This window comes from Eschrichtius robustus, chromosome 11, assembly GCF_028021215.1.
Source record: "Eschrichtius robustus isolate mEscRob2 chromosome 11, mEscRob2.pri, whole genome shotgun sequence".
Taxonomy (NCBI): Eukaryota; Metazoa; Chordata; class Mammalia; order Artiodactyla; family Eschrichtiidae; genus Eschrichtius; species Eschrichtius robustus.
In genome coordinates this window covers 97,816,930-97,829,249 of record NC_090834.1, presented here as the reverse complement: position 1 = coordinate 97,829,249, position 12,320 = coordinate 97,816,930, and positions in this window count along the sequence as shown.

Sequence of the window (12,320 nt, the reverse complement as noted above, 5' to 3'; positions counted from 1 at the left end):
CGTCCCATTCTGGTCACTCACTGGGGCTGCTGAGCAGTGTCCTGGTGTGGAAGGACTTACACCTCAGACACACCAGCGAGAGCCGGCGGGCCCGGTGGCAGGGGGTCAAGAGCAGCTGTAGGGTCTGCCAGAGGATGAGCGCACGCTCACGCAGCCTCCAAGCAGCAGGTCAGCCCCTACACGGCCTAGGTGGCCTTCAGCAGTCTCCAGCGCCACCCCTGCCCAGAGCCTTCCACTCAGGCGGGGGCTCTGCGTCCCTCTGGGCATAGGGCAGAGAGCGCCTGCCCTTGCACTTCTGCCCTGGGGGATGGGAGACCCCAGCCCCTCGCCCTGGCCTCCGGAAGGGCTCGTGGGGCTGAGCTCCTCTGGGTCACTTGCTCTGTTCCAGACACAGAGGTCAGGATGCTCTCCGGAAGCAGATTTCCCTGCCTGCAGGGAGGGGCCTCCTTCTGCAGGGGTGCCGCCTCTGCCTGATATGAGGCCTGCGGCTTGAGTTTTGGCTCCAGGGCCCAGCCGTCACCTAAGCTCGGGGCACAGGGTACCTGTCCTCCAAAGCAGGCCTTTCAGAGCCCTGGGAAGCACCCTGGCAGGTAGCCCCTGGGGAGAAGGGCCTGCCTTTTCTCCTTTCTACGCCGATTCTGTCAGTGAGGAGGGCCAGGTCCACCAGGCCCAGGGGCCTGGACACAGGACAGCCTCTTGGGTGGGCAGGGAGGAGTGAGACCCTCCTCCTCGAGCTGCTTAGGTTTTCGGGGACATCGTGGTCTCCACCTCTGTCTCACGTTCTCACGTGCTCCAGAAACAAGACTGGGGAAGGAGCTGGCTTTGACCTCCCTTAACAAGAGTCAGACCTCTTTGTGAACCGTAGCTCTAAAGTTGACCTTCTAGAAGTGAAAAGGGTCTTGGATATTGAATTAAATGCTCTTGGAGGCTTGGCTTAGTGTTTCATACGTTTGAGGATCTTGGACTGACTCTTAGGAAGTCTTTTCAAGTTCTGAGTTTGGCGGAAACAACTCAAACTCCCAGAATCTAGAAAGAGGAAGGAAGAAATGGCCTCAGGCTGGAGACCATCCCCCAGTTCCTCCTTAAATGCCCTACTGGCTGGGAAGGACATGAGAGGAACTTTCACCAGAGGTATGTTCTCCCCTGGGAGAGAATCAAACAGAGAGAAAGAACTAGGATAGCCACAGAGGAGGAGGGAAGGGAGAAAGAGGGCCCTAAGTGGAATCTTCTGGAAGGGACCCCTGGCAATCAATTCCTCTATGTGTCTGCTTTCTGCCTGGGCCAGACCTAAGTCAGGCAACCCAAAGCTTGAGAAGAAAAAGCTTCCGATAGAAGAAGGCTGTGTGGCTCTGGCTGCCTGTCCCACCAACACAGTCAAGTATTTAGGATTAAAATGTTGGTGTAAAATGTCCCTATGCATCTCCCCACAGGTAGCTTCCCAGCCCCAGGCCTGTCCTCACCCTGTCCTAGCCCTCAAGGGCCTGCCTGACACTCCGAGAATCCCAGAATCGCCCAGTGGGGAGGGATTAGAAACCCTCTAGTTAGCCCAATCCCTTCACAATGGAGAGGACCCTGGCCCCCAGGGGGGACGTGACGACCCTGAGCCGTGTTTCACTTGAGGCAGAGCTGAGCGAGGGGCTCAGATGGCCGGTGCTGCGCGGAGCTCCCCTGGTCAGGAGGCTGGGCCCAGGCCTTCTGCCTTGTCAGCTGCTGGGGCGGGAGTTGCCCCTGCAGCATCTCCCGTGATGACTAAGCAAGCTTGGGCGACTCTGAGGCTGGCGGTGTCCTCAGGAGCGAGGTTTCATGAAGGCAGGTGCAGAGGAGAGTGGACCCTCTCTGGGGGTCACTGCTAAGCCAGTAAGCTAAAAGAGGGGGGGGTTTTCTTTGCTATTTGCCTAAGATCTCAACAGAGATGGCCACGCAAACCGGAAGTGATGGGTGGCTGGCAGGCCCATGGGCAGCCTTCCCACACTGCCAGCCTCTGATCCCTGCTGGGAACCAGTCTCGGCAGCCAAGGCTTGACACTACTAAGCTGCTGCTACCACCCTCAGATGCCCTCATTGCTCCCAGGGTGTGGGAGGAGAGGGCTCTGGGGACACACAGAGAGGCTTGTCCCCAAGTCTTCAATGGCACTTGGAAGACATGGGCTTTGGAACTTTCCTTGAATTCGTTCAACTATACTTGATTCTCAGCTCTCACCACCATGCCTCCAGCTTGGGGAAGCATGGTGGCCAAGTTAGTTCAAAGACACTGCAAGGGGGTGGGTGGCAATCGTGAGGTGGGTTCCCAGCGCCCATGGCTGCAGCCACGCTGGGCCCAGTGACAGTGTCCCCTCTGCCTTCACTCCCGCTGGGTGGGCAAGAGGAACTCTTCCAGGAAAACGACCACAAATCCTGCTTCCACAGTCGTTCCCTCTCAGGGCTGGATGCTCTGGGGCTTTGGGTCTGCATGATGGCCTGTCAGGTGCAAAAGCAAACAGGCCTAGCGGGAGTGAGGATGGCTGGCAAACAGACCCCCAGGGTAATAATCCGTGATCATGAAAGAGAAAAACGGGAAGACAACAAACGCCCAACTTATCAAAGTCACAGGGAGCCCACGTGACTTCCCTGAGGATGCTGGAGGGAGGGAAGGGTGTTCCAGTGAACAAAACATTACCTGCCCTTGCCCGGTCCCTTCTTCCCCTTCACTTACATACATAGAGCTAGGCCTTTATACTACTGATTTTGAAGGACAGTTTTCAATGTCTAATAGTCTGTTTGGTGTGCAGTGGTTGAAAAGAGAGCTGAGTGCTGGAAGGAACATGAACCTCAATCAATACTGACTGTTCTCCTTGTAAGATACCGTAACCCTGTATAAATGCAACTTTTCCTTTAGCTTGATGGCCTGGGGTGGAATATTAAAAATATATATGAAAAAGACATTAAAACTTCAGAAAAATGTATAAAAAAATGAGGTCGGTTCCATAAAGTTTTACTGCCTATACCACCATGTAACTACATTATAGCAAAATATTAAAAGAAACGTTCTTGCCTTTTAAAGTAAGTTATTGCACTTACATCTTTGGGGGAGGGGAGGACTGTTGATGAGAAGAGGACGTAGGGGCCCAGGCACGGGGCTAAATGGAGCACTGATGCCGCTGTGCGCGCCCAGCGCACCCTTGGCTGGGCACAGCCCAAACTGTCTGTTTGGTTGTTGTTTGCAATAAACTCCTTCTCCTTCCTCCTCTCAACTGGAACCTGTCTGTTTTGTTCCTGACTTGTGACAGATGAAATGTGATCGGAGGGGCCTCTGAAATCTCACGTTAATTGAAGTCGGCAAAAAATACTAACAGTGCCCTTTTGAACTGCTGACACAGTACAGAATGGATTACCAGGGCTAGATTAACAACAGGTGGCCAGCCAGGGCTCCTGCACAAAGAGGGGTGCGTGGCCTGCGAGGGGTTGGAGCGCCACCCCCCTCATCCCAGAGGACCTGCTTGCACGGCAGGCAAGCAGCAGAGGGGGGAAGGGGGGAAACGGGCTGCCCCTGCGTCTCCAGGGCGCTCATCATGGCCCCTCGATGTCACTGGTACCATCTGTGTTTCCAGGGTCTGTTCCGAAAGCAAGGAGCGAGCCAGGGCATGGAGGTCCAGGGCGGGGAGACCTGGCTGCTTGGCATAAAGAGTGCAGGACAGGCTTCCAGGAGAGGCAGGTCCCCGTCCTAGCTCTATACCTGGTGGCTGAGAGAACTTGCAGGAGGTTTGGCTGGGTGATCTTTAAAGCAAAGCTCTAAATACAAATTATGAAGCAGGGGTGGGGGGCCCAGGTTCTGCTATGGAATAGATGCTTCCTTGCTTTCCAGCCTGAAGGTGACTCAAGGAAGAGGCAGTTACTCTCCAAGGGACCGCCCCCGCTCCCCGCGCCGAGGGGGAGGCACCTTCGTTCGCCAAATGACCTGACTGACCCTCAGCTCTCACATCTGAAGGAGGGGAAGAAGCCTGTCCCTGCCCAGTTCACCAATGCGGGGGGGAGGATTAAATGGAGATGACACGTGCATGGACTTTGTAAGCTGATGTGGCCATGGTGACATGAAGGACCACGATTACTCCCGGGAGAGAAACATCTCCCTCCGGCTACCAGCTCTGAGTCCGACAGGAGACTCCTTTTCATCTTCTCTTTCCAACTATTTAAATGCTGCTTTCTTGGAGCCACATTTCCGATTCAGTACCTGTAGGGTAAGTTCTCGTTCAATATGGACCTAGATGGTTTTAGGTTGACTTGAGCTGGGAACTTGTTTTTAAAAATGACCCTTTTCATCTGTTAGGGTCATGGCAGCTCTTGGACTCTCCACACCAAGTCACTGCCAAGTCCCAGGGTGGGAACAGAAGCAGAGGGAGAAAGGCCTTGTGCATGGGAAGCCGCCTGCCTTGCACCCCTGCTTAGCAACCCCAGTAACCTGGAGTCCAGATGAGTGCTACTGCCAAAGGGCAGGATGGCTCGACAGGGTCACTTGGGCCTCCCTGGTGACTCACGTAACCCATCCCTGGGCCTTGTGCCTCCAAGGAGTGTCTCCGGGGAGGACCAGGCCAGCAGGGCTTCCTTGAATATCTACTATAGCTCAGCCATTCCCTGTCTGGCCGCCAGGACCACTCATTGCTCCCCAAACCATCTGGGGCCTTTCACTTGGCCACAGTAGTGGACTTGCCATCTGTCTGCTTAGAATGCCTGTGCCCCGTCGCCAGCCCTCTCTACCAGGAGAACTCCTGTTCATCCTCTATGGCCTCCTCCAAATGATAATGTCCTCTGTGAAGATCTTTCTTAACACCATGCCTCACCCCCAACTTCCACCCCCAGGCCAGTGGTTGCTCCTTCTTTGCTCCCACAGAACTGTTTATAATAGTATCTCAGCACAGAACACCGTGTGATTTACCTAAGTATCTGCCTGACCAGCCAGCCCACATGCCTACAAAGCTCCAAAAAAGGGCCAATTCCGTTCACGTCTGAATGCCTCAGAAAATAGTACAGTGAGTAAGTGAGAGAACGAATGGGAAGGCGGGGCCGAGGAGAGGCTGTTTTGGTTTAGGATGGGAAGAGGAAGGCTAGAGATGGGCCTGGAGTGAACTCAGAGCCTCTGCTTGGCCGTGGACCCCGCCCACCCTGCTCCTCAAGGGGTCATGTGCATCCCTGACGAGCCAAGGCCAGGACTGGAATCTTTGTTTAGTGTTCCCGGGGTTGGGCCAGCACAAGGCCAGCTCCCTAAGATGGCCTGAGAGGTCTTGGGTCCGAGCATGCTCATCTCAGAGCTTTTCCACTTACCCTTGGGCTCAAACCCTTCCTCTCCCCAGAGTCATCCCTCCACAGTCCTCACGCCCCTAAGCCTTCCACACCTCCACTCTACCTCAGGGGCGGTCTGTAGATAGCTTCTTTCCACCCTCCAGAGAAATTGCTCTTGCTGTCAGCTTCTCACCAATCCCATGGTCCCAGGTCTCGCTACAAGAACAACTGCCAACCTCAGGGCACCACAAGCTGGCTGGTCTGTGATTCAGCAGAAACCCTTGATTAGGCAGGTCGGGGTGACGCAGCAGTGGTGGTCTTTCTCCTCACACAGGCTCAGACTTGTGTGCTCAGCTGCTCAGGAACAAGAGGCCCTCCACAAACAACCCATCCCTCAAAATAGGGCCCAGAAGTGAGAAGATGCGTGCCAGCTCCAGAGACAATGGGGTGTGAGAGTTGACATTTTCCCAGGAATTCTGTGATTCCAAACAGATTTTCTTTTTTTAGCTCCACACAGACCAACAGGCTTTAGGAAGGGCAAACTTCCAAAAGGAGCTTCAGTCGATGACCCTGTGCACACCATGTGTTAAGGTGTTGCCTTAACTAGTTGGGAGTAAACGCACGGTGGGGCCCACATGAGATGCCCCCAGAGCCTTGGTCAGGGTGCAGTTCAGGTAACCCAGGGGCTGCAGCGTTCTCGCCACACCTCCTGAGATTTCTCTTTTGGTTGCATCACAAGCCCCCCACCCCATCCCTGCTCTGTCCTCTACCCACAATGGAGCTCTGTCATTTTTAGGCTCTGGGGGAACGGGAAGAGCTCCCTGTTGTTATGACATTGAGGCCAAGCTACATTATGGAGAGAGAGAGAGAGAGAGAGAATGAAAATAAATGAATGAGTATGTGTGTGTGTCGGGAGAACGAGGGAAGGAAGAGAAGAATGAAGCCCAAAGGCAGCCCACATCTCCTCTCTGAGATAGGTTTGAACAGAAAGCTCTGTCCAGAGGAGGGCATAGCAAAGCATGGGCCAGGAAGCTGTGTGGTGAAGTGAGAGACAGGAGAGCTGGATTTAAAAACTGACTTTTCAACTTATTAGCTTGGTTACCTTAGGCAAGCCATTAAAATCCTCTGATTTTCCATTTCTTCATCTGTAAAATGGGAACAACCAACTCTTTCCTGCTTATCTCATAGGAAGTGAGATAAGTAGTTATGAAGTCCAAAAGAGTCAAAATACTTGAAAAGAGTGAAGAGCTGTAGAGACAGGAGGAATCACGCACTCTGATGGTTGGGAAGGGCTAACAGGGTTGACTTTTATCCAAATGGCTAAGGGCAGGATGCCAAAGGCTAAGGTACTGTTTCACAAAGGTGTGTCACCAGAATATAAAGCACTGAGATCCTCGATATTATATTTATGGGATTGGGAACGTGGGTGGTAAGGGATCTGGGGGTGAGTGGTGTATTGGTCTGCTTGGGCTGCCATAACAAAATAGCACACATTGGGTGGCTTAGACCATAGATGTTTATTTTCTCACAGTTCTAGGAAGCTACAAGTCCACCATCAATATGCCTGCAGATTTGCTTTCTAGTGAGGCCTCTCTTCCTGGCTTGTAGACGGCCACCTTCTCACTGTGTCCTTCCATGGCCTTTGCTCACGCAGAAAGGAAGATCTGGTGTTTCTTCCTTTTCTTATGAGGGTATCAGTCCTAATGAATTAAGATCCCACCCCATGACCTCACTTAAACTTTACTACCTCCTTAGAGGCCCTATCTCCTAATCCAGTCACACTGGGGGTTAGGGCTTCAGTATATGAATTTTAGTGTGGGGCGGGGAGGTACGATTTGATCCGTAAAAACCAGTGTGGCTGGTATGTGTTATATGGGTGAAGTGGCTGCTCTTCTCAACCCCATATCCCAAAGGACTTAAACATTTCCCAGCAAGTTCCCCAATGAGTCCAGCAACCACTCGGCTCAGTGCCTTGTCACTTACTACCTAGGCTACTGCTTAAGTAAGTTACATCCCATTTCTGATCCCTCCCTGTTCCACTCCATCATTTGTGCCAACACGATGGTGTCAAAGACTAGCTCTGATCACGTCCCCAACCAGAACAATCATCTGAAAAGCCTTCACACTGCCCACAGACATTTTAGCTCTTTTGTTTAGCCCTAAACCGCTCTCCAGCCTCATCATTTCTACTGTCCCAACCTGGAGTCAGTGCTCCTACAAATCTAGGAGATCCAGTATACTTCCTCATCTTCTTGTTTCCTTTCACTCCCCCCAGGTCAGAGTGCCTGCCTGACCTCCCAGCACACCCCTATCCATATAGTGTCCATCTCCACCTATTAATTCTCCAAAGCCCACCTCAAGTCTCACCCTCTTCACCAAGTCAGAAGTGACCACAGCAGGGAATGTGTGCAATTCACCCTTAATCGTTCAGTTGTATACAGTAGACAGGACTATAAGGGTCTTATCTCCTGTATTAACTTGATTATAAACTCCCCGAAGGCGGAAAAGCTATCTTCTTCACCTATTTATCTGTAACACCTGGTACAGTACTATAGCAAGCATTTAATAAATATCAGCCAGATGGCTGGCGAATCTGCCATCTACATCAAGAACACAACAGAAAACACTAAACAGAGGCAATGGAACTGGAGGTAGCCTAGACCTGAGGCCTAAGCCAACGTCCAGGTAACGGAGGGAAAAAGATGCTGGTCCATGACAAAGCCAAGGAACTGTGAAAGATGACAGTTTTTAACGACCATTGAAAAAATAGTCATCTTTATCGAGGTATTACTTATATAAAATGCACCAATCTTACATGCAGAGTTGGATGAGTTTGGACATGTGACCATCACCACAATCAAAATATAGAACATTCTCCTCACCCCAAAAAGTCCTCTCGTGCCTCATCCCAGCCAATCCCCAGCAACAGATGATGTTGATCTACTTTCTGTCACTCTAGATTAGTTTTGCCTGTTGTAAAACTTCTAATACGTGGATTGTATTTTTATTCATGAGCATGTTTGTGTGTATGTATAGTATGTATGTACAGTATGCACATTTTTGTGTCTGGCTTATTTGCTCACCTGTTTTGGAAATGCATCCACGTCTCAGTAGTTCATTATTTTTATTGCTTAGATGTATTCCATTGTATGGATATACCACAATTTGTCTTTGCACTCATCTGTTGTTTAACATTTGAGTTTTTTCCAGGTTTTGGCTATTATGAATAAACCTGCCCTGAGCATCTGTGTACAAGTCTTTGTGTGGAAATATGTTTTCCATGTTCTTTTTTTTTTTTTTTAACACAATGGTCTTCTATGTTTATTTTCCACACAAAGGCTTCCTCTGAATTCTTAAAATATTTTTTAAATTAATTTTTATTGGAGTATAGTTGCTTTACAATGTTGTGAGTTTCTGCTGTACAGCAAAGTGAATCAGTTATACATATACATATATCCACTCTTTTCTAGATTCTATTCCCATATACGTCATTACAGAGTATTGAGTAGCGTTCCCTGCACTATACAGAAGGTTCTTTTTTGTTTTTTTTAATGTTTTTTTTTTTAAAGACATTGATGAATGGGTGTTGAATTTTGTCAAATTATCTTTTCTATATCTATTGAGATAATCATATGGTTATTCTCCTTTATTCTATTGCTATTGTGAATTATATTGATTTTCAAATATTAGACCAACCTTGCATTCTTTAGTCATGTTGTATCACCCTTTCTGTATGTTGATTTGGCTTACTAATTTTTTTTAAACGAATTTTGTGTCTATGCTCAGGAGGGCTATTGGTCTGCAGTTTTCTTTTCTTGTAATGCTTTTGTCTGGCTTTGGTATCAGGGTAATAATGGCCACATAAAATGAGTTGGCACATGTTTCTATCTTCTATTTTCTGAAAAGAACTTGTGTAAGATTAGTATTATTTCTTATTATCTGATAGAATTTGCCAGTAAAACGATGTGGACTTAGATTTTTCTTTGTGGAAAGTTTTAAACTACAAATTTGATTACTTTAACAGATATGTGGCTATTTAGGTTTTCTATTTCTTCTTGAGGTAGTTTTTATCCCTTTGTGTCTTTCAAAGTTTGTGTCCATTTCATCTATGTTGTAGAATTTAACAGTATAAAGTTTTCATATGTACTTCCCTTTTAATATTTTTAGAATCTGTACCAATGCCCCTGTTTGATTTGTGATACTGGTAATTTATATATTCTTTCTTTTTTTCCTTGAACAGTCTAGAGTAGTTATTGATCTTTTTAAAGAACCAGCTTTTGTTTAATTGATTTTTCTCCATTGTTCGTCCATTTTCTATTTTATTTATTTCCAAGCTTATCTTTATTCTTTCTTCTACTCACTTTGTATTTAATTTGCTCTTTTCAATTTTCTTAAGGTAGTCGCTTAATTGATTTTAGTTTTTTTAAAAAAAATATTTATTTATTTATTTATTTGGCTGCATTGGGTCTTAGTTGTGGCACACGGGTCTTAGTTGCAGCACGTGGGATCTTTCATTGTAGTGCAGGAGCTCTCTAGTTGTGGCGCATGGGCTCCAGAGCATGCAGGCTCAATAGTTGTGGCACAAGGCTCTCTAGTTGTGGCACACGGGCTCTAGAGCACACGGGCTTAGTTGCCCCGTGGCATAGGGGATCTTAGTTCCCCGACCATGGATCGAACTCATGTCCCCTGCGTTGGAAGGCAGATTCTTAACCCCTGGACCACCAGGGAAGTCCCTATTCTTTTCTAATATTAGCACTTCAAGTATAGATCTCCAAGTACTCCACCTGACACATTTAGATACATTGCTTTCATTTTCATTCAGCTAAAAATATTTTCTAATTTCTTTCTTTTTCATTATTAACCGGTGCATTTAGAAATATGTTATTTCATTTCTAACTATTAGGGATTTCCCCAGATATCTGTTATTGACTTAATTCCACTGTGATCAGAGAACATACTTTTTGTGTGTGTGAGTATATTTGCATTTTGTTGATGAAAGATTAAAGCTTACAAAGATAGACACAAGTCTAATCAAACTCCTTCGTTCTTAAAATTATTTAGATGAGAAAAACAAATACCATTGATTAAGTCATTTGCCTCAGGTCTTAACGGTGAAAGGCACAAGCCTCTAACCTCTGAGGCCAGACCTCTTTCTAGTATACCACACCATCTTTAAACCAGCATCAAGTGTTCATGAATTATACATCTGTTTATACTTCATCCAAACTTACTGTTTGCTTTAAACATTGTCTTGTCAGGAAACCTTCTCAAAGTCTCATTTTATCTCATAGCACATTCATCAAGGAATCTTCTATTCTAATCTAGGACTCGTTGGAATTCCACACACACTCCTCTCATCCTGAACCTTTTTTTATGTCCATTTTTATTGTATATGTATATATTCTTTTTTAAAATTTTATTCATTTATTTTTATACAGCAGGTTCTTATTAGTTATCTGTTTTATACACATCAGTGTCTACATGTCAATCTCAATCTCCCAATTCATCCCACCACCGCCCACCTCTGCTTTCCCCCCTTGGTGTCCATACATTTGTCCTCTACATCTGTGTCTCTATTTCTGCCTTGCAAACCAGTTCATCTGTACCATTTTTCTAGATTCCACATATATGCATTAATAGACAATATTTGTTTTTCTCTTTCTGACTTACTTCACACTGTATGACAGTCTCTAGGTCCATCCACGTCTCCACAAATGACCCAGTTTCATTCCTTTTTATGGCTGAGTAATATTCCATTGTACATAGGTACCACATCTTCTTTATCCATTTGTCTGTCGATGGGCATTTAGCTTGCTTCCATGACCTGGCTATTGTAAATAGTGCTGCAATGAACAATGGGGTGCATGTGTCTTTTCGAATTATGGTTAGAGAACATACATTTTTATGTTTTCATTTCCTCTAAAATTATTGAGATTTATTTTATGGTGCAACACATTGGTGGTGAATATTGTATGTGCACCTGAGAAGAATATGTATTCAGTTATTGGTGGATGAAGTGTTCCATAACTGTCAATTAAGCCAAAGTGGTTGATGGTGTTATTCAGGTCATCTATAGCTTTCTGATTTTTCTATCAACTTGTTCTATCAATTACTAAGAGAGGAGTGCTGAAATATCCAAATATAATTGTGGATTTTCTATTTCACTTTCAGTTGTCAGTTTTTACTTTATATATTTTGCAGCATTGTTATTTAGTTCCTACATACTTAGGATTACTTTTTTGTCTTCTTGATGAATTGACTCCTTTATCATTATATATTATTCCTCTTTCTCCCTGGAAATGTTCCTGTTTTGAAGTTTATTTTGTCCTTTATTGATAAAATCACTTCCAGTATCTTGTGATTCATATTTGTCTAGTATAATTTTTTCTTTTACCTCAACTGTATTTTACAATGTTTTCCTCATAGATAGCATTTGGAATGATAATCTCTGTCCTTTAAGTAGAATGTTGAGACCATTTACATTTAATGTAATTATTGACATGTTGGGGTTTACATCTACTGTCTTGCTTTTTGTGTTTCCCATCTGTTGTTTATTCTTTTCTCCATCAATTCAATCCTTTTTGATTGAATATTTTTATGGTATTCTATCTCCAATATTGCCTTATTAGCTATGCCTCTTTTAAAAATGTTTTTAGCTGTTGCTCCAGGGTTAACAATGTGTATCTCTAATTTATCAGTCTATCTTACAGATATCTTCCTCTTTTTCTTCCTAACTCACTGGCAACTCCTCAATCTCCTTTTCTGGTTCTTCCTTATCTTCTCTACCTGTAAATCAGGCCACAGTCCTTTTCTCTTCTCTACCAATTCTGACTCTCTGGGTAATCTCATCTAGTCCTATGGTTTTAAATCCCAGCTATATATTCAGTCTTAACTTTTCCCTTGAGCTCTAGATATCTAACTGCTTAAGTAACACTACCCCTAGATGTCCAAAAACATCTCAAACTTAACACATCTAAAGTGGAGCTCTTGATTTTCCCTCTCATACTTCTCTGTCCTTACCCCTGCCCAGACTGCCATATTTCAGTTAATAGTATCACTCAGTTATAA